Genomic DNA, 14,788 nt, shown 5'->3' with positions numbered 1-14,788 from the left:
TCATAGTTTGGCATAGTATGAAGCGATATTTTTGGTAACTATCGGAAACCAAATACTTTTAGAGGCTGAATAATTATCTACTGTCATTGAGGCCGGACTCAAGAAATAGATCCAAATCACACGAAAGTTGAAGGAAACTCTATTATGAGTAACTAATCTTTAGATGCGTCACCATTGATTTCATTGTGTATCTGATAGTTTGCTTAGCTAGCAGAACTCAGTTACGATTCTGATTCCCTGCTTGTGCTTACAGATATTCTTAAGCGTATCAATGTTTATAAACAGTCTCGTCCGTTATCGGAATTAACCAGACAAATCGCTCCACCAACTAAGAACGGCCATGCACCACCATCCACCGAATCAAGAAAGAGCTCTCAATCTGTCAATCCTCCCAGTGTCCGGGCCGGGTAAGTTTTCCCGTGTTGAGTCCCAAATACTTTTAGAGGCTGAATAATTATCTACTGTCATTGAGGCTGGACTCAAGAAATAGATCCAAATCACACGAAAGTTGAAGGAAACTCTATTATGAGTAACTAATCTTTAGATGCGTCACCATTGATTTCATTGTGTATCTGATAGTTTGCTTAGCTAGCAGAACTCAGTTACGATTCTGATTCCCTGCTTGTGCTTACAGATATTCTTAAGCGTATCAATGTTTATAAACTGGAAGCGTTAAATGCATCTCCATGTACTGCGGCTTCGTTAACAAGAACGTAAAGCTTAATTCCGAATTACAACACTGATTGAGTGCTGCTCAAACTTATTTTCATGGCGAGCTAAGGCCCTGTGCGTAGAATGCTGAGCGTGCAGAAGCCCAGATAGTGTGAACAGAAAAGTTCAGGCATAAGCAGCTGGTGGCACGCTGCACGCGTCGCGTTGTCGGGAGTGAACAAAATTGCATTCGTGACTGCCCTGCTAAGCGCGCCTGGCATGTTTCGGCGCACCTGCATTGCGTGCATGCTTGCTAAAACCAGAGCGCTGCTTAAAAAAAAAAAAAAACAACAACCACAGTGCCATTTTTTTCTGCGTGAAGAGTTTCAACCTCATTTCCCTGCAGCGCACGATGAGCTTTGGATTTCAAGGTGACCGCCTTGGCTTACCTGCATATAAGCTTGAACTGTGTTTGATAACGAATGGGGACGTTTGCGGCCCCAAACATTGTGACCAATGATCCCTTTTCATGAAACATCAGTATTAAAGGCTGCCGTCGGCAAGCCGTGATGTTGGAAAGGGTACTCTGCACTCTCTACCAGTTTACTCATATTTTTTTTCAACTTCTGCACTGCCTTCGGCTTTTGAAGTGGAGCCTTTTCATCGGGTCAGCCTAATGGAAGGACAACGTAGAAATACAAGGCATCACGCTCTAGCGCTTTCATAAAAGGAATAGATTAAAAGACAGTAATTGCGAAAGAATACAAGCGTGCTGATTTCTCGTCATAAATGATTCGTCAGGAGCGTTTCTGTCACTACGATGCAGAGCACGGTACAAATGGAACGCGTCTGTCGTCATAATATTGCTATTCCCTACGTAGCTCATATGATTTCAAATTTCGAAGGAAGTTTTAACAGCTGGAGGGTGTTTTTACAGTAGGATTTCAGCAAATCGCTATTTGTTCACATATTCAAAAAAGGAAGTGCTGCACAGGCATTGATTACAAACTGCAATAAATTTTTCCTGCAAAACAATATTAAAAAAAAAGCCGTTCCGTACACGCACAGCAAAAACCACAAAAATAGGGTGATTGTAACAGCGGATGCGTTGCAAACAAGATGAAAGGAAAAATTCAATATCCTGGCTACTGCTTGCCCATCAAGCCAGGTAGTTTGCGTCTAAAACCTTAAATAAAGAATAATTTTTAATATCATCTTCTCGCGCGGGCAAAATTTGTTACATTCCCTCGCCTACCTTACAGTTCTGACCTGGCCACCTGCAACCCTTCCTGGTCTTCCAAAAGGAAAGACTGAAGGGACGTCATTTCGATACTGCACAGAATGCAGTCGATGCTTTGGCGGAAATTTTCAGAGGTGGCCAAACATTCTTCGGCCATGTTTTCCAAAAATAGTAGAAACGGCGTGACAAGTACATTTTGTTGAATATAGAGCAGTGTAAATGCGATGAAAGTTTTGGTACCTAATTTTCATAAATAAATGCTTTAGAGAATCAGTCTGAGTCTTTATTGAGTAACCCTCGCTTCCCCTACGCTAAAACTTGTCGCAGGGACTACGCTGGCGGTTGAATTGTCAGTTTTTGAAAGTGATCAGTCTATCCTTTGAGCAAGACTCGTTAAGACTGGGGGTGGCAAATAATAGCAATAAATAGATTATTTTTGCTGGTTTTAAGCGAGGTGAACAATAAATATTTGTGTTTTTGCGTGAGGTTTTTGCAAACGTGTGTGAATTTTGCAGTCCTCTCTGAAAGAAACTTGATTTCCACACCAGTACATCCAGAATACCTTCTGTATTGAACTTCGAATTGATATCTGTCTCTTCGAAGCCTGAGTTCTTCCATCTGACAGAAAACCTGCTTCAAGCGAGCGGTGTACCTTAAGTGCAAAACCACGGGGATCAAAAATAGTGTTACAGGATGGCAAGCCGATGAAGAAAGGAGAGATAGCATGACCGTTGGTGATGTAGGTGACGTTTTAATGGAACCTGGCGGACCTAGCGTGAGTGCACCTTAACACGCCCATGCCCGTAACTATACGCGGGGCCACCGAGAGATCCTCCCGATGCGTACTGTCGCTCCCCGAAAACTGCAGCAACGGAAGTGCCGGCTATGTCACTGAAAAATATAACACAATCTTACGTTTTTTTTTGAGCATGAAGCGGGGTACGAAAATTGAAATGGAATAATAATGAAATTGTTTTATGGACTAAAATTACTTACTGTAAAGAGCGTATTACATCGGCGCGGCGTAAATCCGTAAAAAAAGAGTTTAGAGTATGTTAAAAGGTGATTGTTGCTGAGAGCTGTCTCTGAACGCAACCTAAAGGTAACATGCACGCACTGAATACAGGAACTGATTACGGTAAAGGTAATTGTATAGTGTGTGTTGTCATACAGTAACATCCTCGCTGCGTTCGCGGATGCTTTGCTGCTGTTAAAACAAAAACATGGTATTCTGTAACCTAAAGGGGAACATACACCAGTAAATATCACCGTAATTTATTTAAACGTGGTGAATAAAAAAAAAAAATAAGGAGTATACCTACAGGAGTCGAGCACATGTCTTACAATTAGGTACGTGGAGTTAATCCATTGCGTCACCGAAGCCTTTTTTTCTTTATATCCTGTTAACAATAATATTTACAGTGAGGCAAAGTCAAAGTATAAGGCCGCAAAGCACTCTAGCAAGAGTAAGGGTTCACAAAGTTTCTTAAACGCTTTAAATTGGCCAGTTCACTCATAACTAGCATCCATTCAAGTTTCTCACTTTGGGTATTATAGATGGCGGTCAGGTTGTCCATACCCTCAATGAAATACTCCATCGTGTACGACATCGATGGCGAGATAAAGGTCTGCCAATGTCTGACAGGTGCCCTCACTGCGACACTGCACCTGACAGTCTGCGATGTGCGTCACCTGTTGTGGACGTGTCCTTCAACGACTCACATTAGACAACGGATACTCATGTAGGTGGGCCTACGGTGGAATCGCGATTGTGATTATGAGAAGTGGACAATGGACAATCGCTACACTTCCAACCTCTGCGAATAGATAAGCGCAACTGGACTTCACTCCTTCTTTTAACTTTATATCTCCTGCATCCCATTCCCCCTTTCTCAACTTATGCTTTGTGGCGAACTTTTCGAAAAAAAAAAATACTCCTTCGCTGAGCGAGCATCCCCGTCCGCGTATCTCACAGCCATTCTCGTTTTCCATACACTGTGGAGGAAAAGCAACATGAATAAGTCATATGACACACCCCCTTGATTATGGACCGGTTGGAACCGTATACCATAGCTGTCTTGCAGAGGACTTTAAAAAAGGACTTACCAATTGCACCACCGAAGCTACGGGAAGAGCAGTGTTTTAATGTGGTCTTATTCGTTTTCATTTAACGTACTAAAGATGGCGCTACGGACGCAACTGGCATGATCAGAGGATTACTGCAAGCATGCATTTTAGTTTATGCACTGCAATGTATACTAAAAAATAAAAATAAACTTATAGCTTTATTGACCTCCTTTTTGTTGTGTTTTATTTTTTATTGACACCACCCGATACTTTCGTTGCTGCAGTTTTCAAGGAACGGCAATACGCCGCCCTGATCTCTGGACGGAGAAGTCCAAGTCGATCACAGTTATGACATGACAATGAACGGGGCAAGCGTCAAGGGATATGCCTTAAAACCACTGTGCGATTTTATTCATGATTACATAATTTCAGCAGGTAGATTCCTATGCTAGGTATAATTTCATTACATTTTCTTTTCGTTTTTATTTTTTCCAAATTCTTGTTAAATGGAACGCAGATTGAAGCCGTATTTATGGACTTCTCGAACTTTTGATAAGGTTACTCACGAAAAGTTAATTTATAAACTGAATACAACACTTCATAACAAACAATTAGTAAAATGGATTTCAGCCTGCCTTTCAAATAGAGAACAATCCGTTGTCATTAACCATCATTCTTCTGACAGGCTTACAGTTCACTCTGGCGTCCCTCAGGGCTCTGTTCTTGGTCCTCTGTTATTTTTAATATATATTAATTATATTGTCGGTAACATATTCCTTTAAAAATTGGACTTTACGCTCATGACTGTGTTATTTATACAGAAGTGAGAAATGTATCTGATCAACAACTACTTAATAGTGCGTTGCAAACGGTTTTCGCATGATGTGAAGCATGGCAAATGTTCATTAACTTTGAAAAAACTGCACTAATCAGAATCACTCACAAAAGGAAAGTCTTACCCTTCGATTATTGTATTAACGTCATGACACTAACTGAAGAGGCAGAATATAAATATCTAGGGCTCTGGGTCAGTAACAATCTTAGTTGGAATAAACATGTTGATCTCATAACGTGTAACGCTTTCCGTACTCTTTTTCTTGAGACGGGCATTGCGGTTGTCTACCCTATCTGTACGCCTGCTTGCTTACAAATCTATTGTTCTGTCTACCTTAGATTATGCTTCAATCATTTGGGACCCATTCACGCAAACTAACATGAATAAATTAGAGAAAGTTCAAAAGAGGGCTGCACGATACATATATAACAATTACCGGCGTACATCAGTAACACACCTTTTAATTCAAGCTGGCCTTCCGACAATAACTGAGCGAAATCGTTGTGAACGACTTAAATTTCTGTACCAATTAATTAAAAGACACTACAGATCAGAACTTACCGATTTGCTTGTTTTTTTCGTCCGGATACGCAACCCGACAACGACACCAGCTAACTTTAACTCCTTTTCGCGTTCGAAACACTTTAAATACTCATTCCTTCCACGAACTGTTTCCGATTGGAATAACCTCACTAACAATGAAGTGCTGCAGCCATCACTGACGTTGTTCTCGCAACATATCGCCTAGTTTCTTTTTATTGCTTTTGTTATTTTACTGCTGTGTGTATATGTTTGGTTTTATTCCTAACTGTTCAGAAGAGCTTCAACTTGCACTGTAATTATTGTTTATTTTTGCCTGTTTTCTTCAACTCTTTACTTTGTATTCCCACCTGACTAAAATCCCAACACAGGGATTGCAGTATCAATAAATAGATAAATAAATAAATAAATAAATAAACATCCATATTTATCTGAATACTCCAGACTATCTGAACATAAAAATTTACTATCTACAATGCACCCTGACCAATCCCCCGCCGTGGGTATGTGCCATTTTGTCTCAGGTCATCATCATCATCATCACCATCATCATTATGTGTTGATCGGCGTAGACAGAAGAGAAAGAAGGTAACGGCTTGCCTCCATGATGACCAATGAAACCTGGCCTAGGAAGCTTTCGCTACACCGTTCGCCATGATTTGACTACTGGTTCCCAGGCACGCATCAAACGGCATAGGCAGGTGGGATGCCTTCACGTGCAGTGCTTTATTGGGACGGCGGGTTAGTCTGGTCGGCGTCTGGGCTGGATCGGATCTTCTGGTCAGGTCATTCATGCGCCGTGTCTGATGATGTGCCTTTGTGTGTTAGTGACGTCTCGAATCAATGGGGTTTTATGTTAGGCTACTTGCATGTCTTCGTTTCTTGTGATCAGGGCGGGAAACTGGGGTTGGGAGTGGGGAGGGGGAATGGCACTGTCGCGCCTGGTCCAGTAGGCTGGGGAATGGCGACGCGATGCGTCGTCCCAAGAACCCACTGTCGACGGCGCAAGGAGACTATGGGCGCCGAAACTTCGGGCCGGGATGATGAATGATGGGGGCGTACCCCGGGCCTCCAACCAAAATGTTACAGGGCGGTATGCCCATGAAGCAGACAGGACATGACCTATGGCGATGGTAGATGATGCTTTAATGAAAGATGGCGGACCTAGAGCGAATGCACCTGCCCACGCCGATTCCCGCTTCTTCTTGCTCGTCCGTAACAATATCAATATACCTGCCTCTACAGAAGATAGTTAAACCTGTATTTCAGAGAAATCTTCCAGGAAATGTTGCATTCATGTGCACAGGACACATTCACCCTCAAGGTATAACGGTAAGGCCGATATCACCGTGGAATTAATCGTCACATGCTTTCATTTTAACGTAATTGTATTTCTAACGTAATACATGCTACATGCTTAAATTCCTGACGCGCGTTTAAGTACAATATACCTGAATGATTGTGTTTGGTCAAAACGCAGCAAATAACTTTTGACATAAAAAGCTAAAACAAGCATATGACAGCTATTTCTCGGACAGCCCTTGTGAAACATTCCTTATGATGAGCTTCATAATTCTGTTTTCTACGCGCTTTATGTCTGCAGCGTACGCGACGTATGGACTGAGTGTGGACTACACTGGCTACGCACATGGACTCCGTATGATGCTATAGAAATTATATCGAAACCACAGCGAAATAATGTCACGCGAAGTATTTATGGAGACCTGCGCAGTGATGTCCGAAACTGACCGTAGAGAATTCAAGCGACCTCAAACATTACACTGTCAACATTGTCGTTTTCAAGTACACCACTTCGTCGTTCACCCTTTCCCCGGTCCTAGTCGTCTTCGAGAGAACACCGCTTCATTATTCACGCATTCCCCGGTAACACTACCACCCAAGGCAAAGGCAACGTCCCGGTGCGCGTTAGTCGTGCGAAGTGGAGTGGGAATAATACGACTTAAGGTGGGCCACATGCACTATTTCAGAAGTAGGTGCAGTTGATGGAGATTTTGGATAGAGCGATGTAATATAGGTTACGTCGGTCACTGGGCGTAACACATGATAAGGAGTTGTGTAGCTCGGGAGAAGATTTTGAGACAAATCCGCATGACGGGGTGAGAGCCAGAGCAAGACGAGAGATCCGGGAAGATAGTGAACACTGCGTTGGTGATCGAAGCGTCTTAGTGGCGCTTTGTAGCGGGAGCTTAACTGGCCGCAGTCTCGCTATTTCGCCGTGCCTGTCCCAAGAGCTAGGAAGGAAGAAAACGCGAAGAAAATTGAAGAAGGAAAACAAGAAAAAAAAACCCAAGAAGAAGAAAAAAGAGAATAAGACAGCGGCAAGACCGTATGTGCTTGTTCCTGCACCCATTAAATAAAGGTTGTTTCATTGATCGATATATTTTAAAAACCAGGTACCGAAGACGCGCTTGTTGTAATAGCCTAATGCAGTCTTGTTGAGCTTGCTGCTCCTTTGGATTGAAAAAACAAAGTTAGGTACGTAAGTTTGCAGCGTAAAGATACACTACGTGGTCAAAGCCGAGTTTCGCGTGAGTGTGCCCCGCCCGTTATGTGCATGCGTGAGACCGCCCCCACCAGCGTCTTCTTTCTTCAAAAACGTTCACGCTTCCTCTTCTTCGGCTACACTGGTTCCTTTGCAAAAGAAGTATCATCCCAATGCTAAAGCCAAACTGAATTAACAACCGCACAGAAATACACAGCATCTCGGAACCTCTTGCTTGGAGAGGATCAATGTAATGAGGAGAAACAAGGGAGTGTTCTCTGTGATCACTGGTAATACGTCAATGCTTTACGCTACGTATATCCAGGCATAGCAGGGCTAGGCCGCTACCAAGTTTTTGAGTTAAGCTCGACCGTTGTGCTCCGATGAGGTGCATACTTTTTGCACTTATTCATGAAGTGTAGCTACTTCGGTTAGAAGCTTAAGCATAATTCTTTTTTAAAATCTTAAGCGCGAGCTACGTTGAAAATTCACAGCAAGAGAAAAAACTCGCGCATTGCCAGGGCCAGCTGAATCACAGCATTAAAACTAGAGTCGTTTGTCTTTTCTGTATGATAGTCTTAGGTCAGCGCGAAATTTTTGTTTTGTTTTCGAAAGAAATGGTGATATAATTATTATTGATCTGAAAAATTAGGAAGTTTTTTCCTTTTTTTTATTCACTCAACGATGCCTTTGTTGATTGCTATTCGTTTTCTTTTTGCCTCTACGACTTTTAGCATGTTTTCCTTTGAATCCACAACTCGGAGAAACAAAGGCTTGATAGCCAAGAAGCTTTGTCACACTCGACGAGATTCAATATCCTCGCCCCTCCATACACTAGCCACGAGAGAAAAAAAAGAGAGCACTAAATGGCCTTACCGTCTTGACAGAAGAAATACTGGATTTTTTTTTATCAGCGCATATGGAGGTGATCTATTTATACTTGCAACTACTGCTGTCACCATCTGTGTGTTCCCGATCTGTGTCTCTTCTATTTCAATATGAGACCTTCCAGTGAACTTGCCACAACAGCAGGAAGGGTTGCAGCAAAGAACTGCAAAATATTGTGGCCCCGTTAATTCATGTCGGCAAACATGCACAGAATAAAGTACGAGCTGTTGTCCTTCGCTCTCTGGCCTAACTGCGAAAAACAGATACGTCTTAAAAGTTTGCCGCAGCAGCTTTATAGCAATTTTCTGCACTAGTCCGCGAAAGAACTTTGGGGAGTTCGTGAGACAGATTTGGTTAGGAATTTCATTAAAGTTGATGGAATAGAACAGCTAAACGTCATAGTTTTTAACAATGAGAGATTCTATATTTCTGCGGGATTGGTAGTGTTGGATAGGGCTATGTCATTTAAATATACTACTTGCAAGCACGTGTAAATACTATTAGGGGAGAGTCGGGAGGAATGGGACACTTTTCACAAATATATTTTTAGCTTTTTTATTTTGAATACAAAGAGATGTTTCATAATTTAAAATATAAAGCAAAACTTGTTGCACAAATTCTGGGAAGCAATGTTTGCTACCTCTTCAAGGGCAGCTCTAAAAAAACAATTTACAACCACCAAAATCTGTCCCATTCCACCCCCACCTTAGGGTGGAGTGGGACACCACTTGGGAGGAATGGGACATATGTAATGCTGTAGTGACTACTTCATTAGCGAACATTATAAACTGATAGTTCGACTTCAAACTTGAAGCAGGACTGCAGGCGCTTTGTTGCCCCGACAGTAGTCGGCACCGGCAGTTTCATAACAATGTCGGTGATTGGTACAGTTGCTCTATCTTCGTGAAGAGGAAAGTAAAACTGGGAGTTCTCATCTTTCTTTCGAAGAAACCGGACACTGACGTCCAACTTCTCACAGCTCTCGACTCTGCCCGCGTAATAGACGACAGATTTTTTTTCACAGAACCTGACGAGGACAAATTCACCTTTTTTCACTCTAAAACCTTCATTCGGCCATTCGACCTCAGAAATTTCATGCCTCTCATCATCGACACTTGACATGTCACTGCCCGAATCGTCAAAGGCAATGGCAACAGTTTCTTCGTCACTCGAAGAGCTTATATCCATTTGACGACGCGGTTTCATTTTTGGACGAGTAGTGGCAGCAATCTTAGCCGCCTTTGGTGCTCTTTTTTTCAGACTCGCCGTGCAAACCTCTCCGCAGTTGCTTGTTCAATGGCACGTTTGTCTGGGGTATCTGTAAGCACTTTTGTGCTACCCTTCTTCCTTCCTTTTTGCCCTGACTTGCGTGGCGCAACCTTTGGACAGGGCCTGAGATCGCTTGGAATAATGCGACTGGAAGAAGGAGCTGACGTCGATGCACCTTCATTGGCCTTGGGCGTGAAGACATCTCTGAGGATGTTTCGAGCTGCGTTAGTGTCCGTCTCCGAGTTCAGAACATTTCCTTGAAGGCTTGATCCATCCATTTAACATATTGCGGTAGCTGGCTGTGGTGACAGCACTCCGCTAGGGGAAGCTTCGGGTCTGTCAGTCACTGAAGACATCATGTAGTCGTCCTCAGTGAAGGGCTCGCTATTGAAAGGCGAAATACCTGTTTTTTGGAAACCCGAGATTATATTCTTTTGTGTTACCGTTGATACGTAGGCGGATCCCCCTAGTTCTCCAACGTTGTATATGCAGATGGCCTTCCCTGGATTATTTATAAGCCAGTCATTGCATGCAGCGTTGTAGCGAGATTTGAACGGTCCATACACAGATACATCAAGTGGCTGCAAGCGGTGGCTACAGTGTGGAGGAAAGGTCAGCAGAATGATGCCACTTTCTTTGGCCTTGTTGATGGTGTTGATGTTGACATGGCTTTCGTGATTGTCAAGGATTAGAAGAATAGGTTCTTCCTTCGAGCACTTTGTATGTGTCACAATGTGCTGTAATGCCAGTACAAACAGCTCGCCGGACATCCATCCTGACCTGCTTGCCAATCGAAGACTTCCGGCTGGGGCGCCTTTCAGGAAAAAATCTTTAAATCTCACTCGTGGAAAAATGAATACCGGTGGCAGAGCATTTCCTATGACATTGACAGTGCATAAGACTGTCACCAGTTCACCGCGTTCTGCAGATGTGACCTGGCCAATTTGTTTCTCTCCTCTTGCTGCGATAATCTTTGGCGGATTGTGGACAGTTGTGAAGCCTGTTTCGTCACAGTTGTAGATGCGGTCTGAAGTTAGCTTGTGTCGGTCGTAGACGCCTTTCAGATTAGAAAGAAAAGCATCGACGTTGTGCTTGTTGAAGCTCGTTGCCCGGCCAAGACTGGTGGCTTCCGCCGACCGAAGCGACAGTTCAGGATGACGGTCCATAAAGCCCAGAAACCAGTCTCTTCCAGCTAACTTGTTGACTTCCCATGATGATGGGCACTTCCGACTTGATGCTGTTGCAAACTGGTATGCCAGGGAACGAACTTGCATTCTTGTAAGTCCATAGTGCATCTTGCTTGCCTTCAGCAAATATTCTTTCAAAAGTACTTCATCTTCGCCTGTGAAGGCCATACCGCAGACCAAGTTGGAGTTGAACAAAATACTGTCTCTCGCACTACAACCCTTGTACTTCTGTACTGCTCGACCAAGGGCTGGTTTTGAGATTTTAAGAGCTTCTGCTACGGCCCTTACATTTTTGTTTTCTTCGCGAACTAATCTCACAGCATCCAGCATCAAGCTGTTCGTCGTTCGAACCCTCTCGGGATGCTTTTTCTTGTATACCATTGGCATCTTCCTGAAAATTCAAATGGAACAATAGCATGCAAATGTAAACAAGCACCCTCACAAAGCTAAAAAATGTCGGCTTTGTCTAATTCGTTGCGTGCATTAAACAGCACTACAGCTGTAGCCAACTAGTTATGCCTTTCTCCCGGGAGGCTCACGTTTTAAATTGCGTCTTTATTTCCCCATTTGGAGTGCCCTAGCGTGAATTTTCATCTAACCAGCATATCTTCAATCTCATGCCATTTTGATGGCACCGAATAAATATTACATCAAAACATGAAATAAACAAAAATAACTCTTTTTTAGGCTAATGCGGCTGAGCCTTACAGCAGAGTCGCTAGCCACAGCACTAGTCGTATTGCCGGGAGGAATGGGACAGCGTCCCGTTCCTCCCTCATCTTAACTGTCCCATTCCTCCCAAGCAGCATTGCACCAACAAAGAAACGTTCCGTGGCGAAAGTTACTCCTTAGGCCCAAACATTTTACTGCACGAGGCACGGCACAGATGCACCTTCTTGGACAAAAATTTATATTAGCGACCTACGCGTTCTCTAAATATGATAAAGCTGTGACTGAAATAGCAGATACTAACTTTTGACACTTGAATTCGGCGATTTCTTATCGGAGCAACTTCCACATGCCACAGAAATCGGCCATTATGCCCAGGCTATCCATATGCTAGTGCCACCTCGAGATTATTTGAAGAACCTTTTTGAACGAGTTGCTAGAGAGATACACCAGGTGTCCCACTCCTCCAACCGTCCCAGACCTCCCGACTCTCCTGAGACATGATGAGTTGCTATTTACTTGTCTGGATAGCTTGAAAATTATAAAATATCTGCTCCCAGTCCGTGTCCGTATAATACAGTAGCTAAGTGGACCGTCTCGTAATTATTTAGAGACTAAAGGTCGAACTCGAATTCTGCTCACTTTTTCATGGACTAGTTGTTTTAGATGCACGTGAACATAGCATGACCGTCTTACCTAACGTCCGGCGGCTTGACTGAGGGCTCAAACGTCGCATTGCTGCATCTAAGGTGACGGAATGAAACCCTGTGGGAGAGAGGTCAGTTAGTACTAACGTTGCATGTAAAATTGGAAAATTGGCGGCACAGTGTAGAATTTGATAGTATATGTAAGAAAGCGATGCACCGAAAATTAAGCCGGGGCTATGATAAAAGACATGCCTCATACTTGGCGCATCCCTTTGTTCGGGGTGCTAGCATGCAACATGGCAACCAACATTCCTTATTGTGATTGCGGGATAGTATTTCCAATAGCATTTCGGGTGCCTGATGAGCCCAAGTTCTGGCACATCTAATGCCTATCTTTCCGCGTTCATGCAGCAAATGGAAACAAATGTCTCCAACAATTTATTGCTTATTTCAATGAGCCTCCATTGGAAGACGACGCGATGTCACTGATTACTCAATACTACATTAGCATGATGCAACAGGTGCACCCTATCGTTCTTGAAACGCTTCCCTGCTTAGATAAGCAGCTTTTACTTCCGGTTTGAAGTCGTCATATCATATAATGACAGTTTCCCTGCCATCGGGAAATCATCTAATCCATGACCGCTCTTATTTTTGAAGGTGCTTTTAATACTATGTGAAATCTCACAATTCCTGAAGATATCCGGGATTGCAGGCATTTTTTTTTTTGGATAGTGTCAGTTTCCTACTGTAGATAACCTACTGCCGTTAAACCCTCCTTTGTTGAAAAAAAAGCTAGATATTAACAATTTCTGCATGCTTCAATTATCCCTTATTTTTTGGGTTCTTAGAGACATCGCAAAGTGAGAAGTAACACTGATGAACACAGGGTGTAAGATGCCAGCAGTGTTCAGTCTGAGATGTCAAGAGATAGCAGGTGACATGGAGAATTGGCAATATAATGCTAGAGGTTGCAATCAATGACAACGTTGCAGCAGGTCATATTAGCAAAACAATACTTGGTTTCATACATTAAACTCGCCAAAGTATAAGTCATGCTCCTCAATAGGCAGTGCACTAAAGTTGGGAGCGCGCCTAGAAGTTGAATGCGAATAAGAAGCGTGCTTCTCTCTCAAAATGGGAATAATATGTTGAGAAACAGTTAAAGTAGAATGGAGGATCGAAGTGAACGTACAGTGAGGACATCGAAAAAGTTCCAAGGTACCACATCCTCTGAGGAAGGGAACTGAGTCATGTTTAAAAAGTGAATGAAAACAATGACACGTCAAACAAACATTGGTAGTTAACCTCATGTCCAAGCTAAACAGACAGACATGAAAGACATCTTGTGAAATAAGCATTGAGGATACTGAGACTGTTCTTGGGAGCGCTGCCGCTGGTGCTGTAGTCAAAGAACATTTAAGCTCGCTGTCTTTTTTTTTTGTAACAATGGCAGTGTGTTGAATGGCTTTGTATCTCGGGCTTGTTTTCCTTAAGATATTTAGATTCGATGCCTCCTCAAAGGTGAAGTTGCGAGGAAAAACAAAGGAAAAGAGAACAGTGGTGTAGTCTATAAGATCCAAAAAAAAACAGTACACAACTGAGGATTTGGTTTCTGCTTATAAGCTTCAATAGATTCGGCCATTGTCCTTAGAATGAATTTGCACTCTCTAGCGCGGCATATTGTTTTAGTTTAAATGCAGCGGGAAAAAATATGTTAATGAGAGCTTAATGAAGGAACTCAGATAATACCAATTTTGACTCACAAATCGCTTCACAAAATTTTTAGGACTGGGATGAAGTCATGGAATTATATACAACACTATCCTTGACTTACACGATGTAAATATTCTATAAATGCACTGCTTGAAAGAAATTTTTAGGAACGTAATATTTTTTTGTCGCCTTAATTAGCAGAGGTTACTATTTCGGGAGATACCTTACGGGGGCCATATCAGATCCTTGCTAATTTGTAACAAAAGCACACTCACATCACTGGTTGCCCCCACCAGTCATAACTACTTGTCTCAGGCGAAGACGAGCATCATGTAAGAAGTTGAGCAATTTAAAATTATATTTAGTAACACTTTTGCAGAATAATCACATTATTCAACACTGTATTAAAGAAGAAGGGAAAAGTCCATGAAAGCTCGAACTAGACCGAAATGAATGTAAAGCTTTGCGCAACGCCTGTTCGAACTTTATAATTATTATAGCTCCTTCATGGAAGATTGCATCTAGCTTACTGTTATTACATTGTCATGAGCACCGCGATTATTAGCGGTAGATCGC

General features: G+C 42.6%; 1 pseudogene; it reads right to left on the bottom strand.

Moving 5' to 3' along the window:
• Nucleotides 1-9,495: 9,495 nt before the first annotated feature.
• On the bottom strand, nt 9,496-11,567 carry LOC146176859 (uncharacterized; annotated as a pseudogene).
• Nucleotides 11,568-14,788: the final 3,221 nt, after the last annotated feature.

This window comes from Amblyomma maculatum, chromosome 10 (assembly GCF_055883805.1).
Source record: "Amblyomma maculatum isolate TAMU_Amacu chromosome 10, ASM5588380v1, whole genome shotgun sequence".
Taxonomy (NCBI): domain Eukaryota; kingdom Metazoa; phylum Arthropoda; class Arachnida; order Ixodida; family Ixodidae; genus Amblyomma; species Amblyomma maculatum.
Note: the sequence above shows the minus strand (reverse complement) of the source record. Positions and strands in the feature narration are given on the sequence as shown.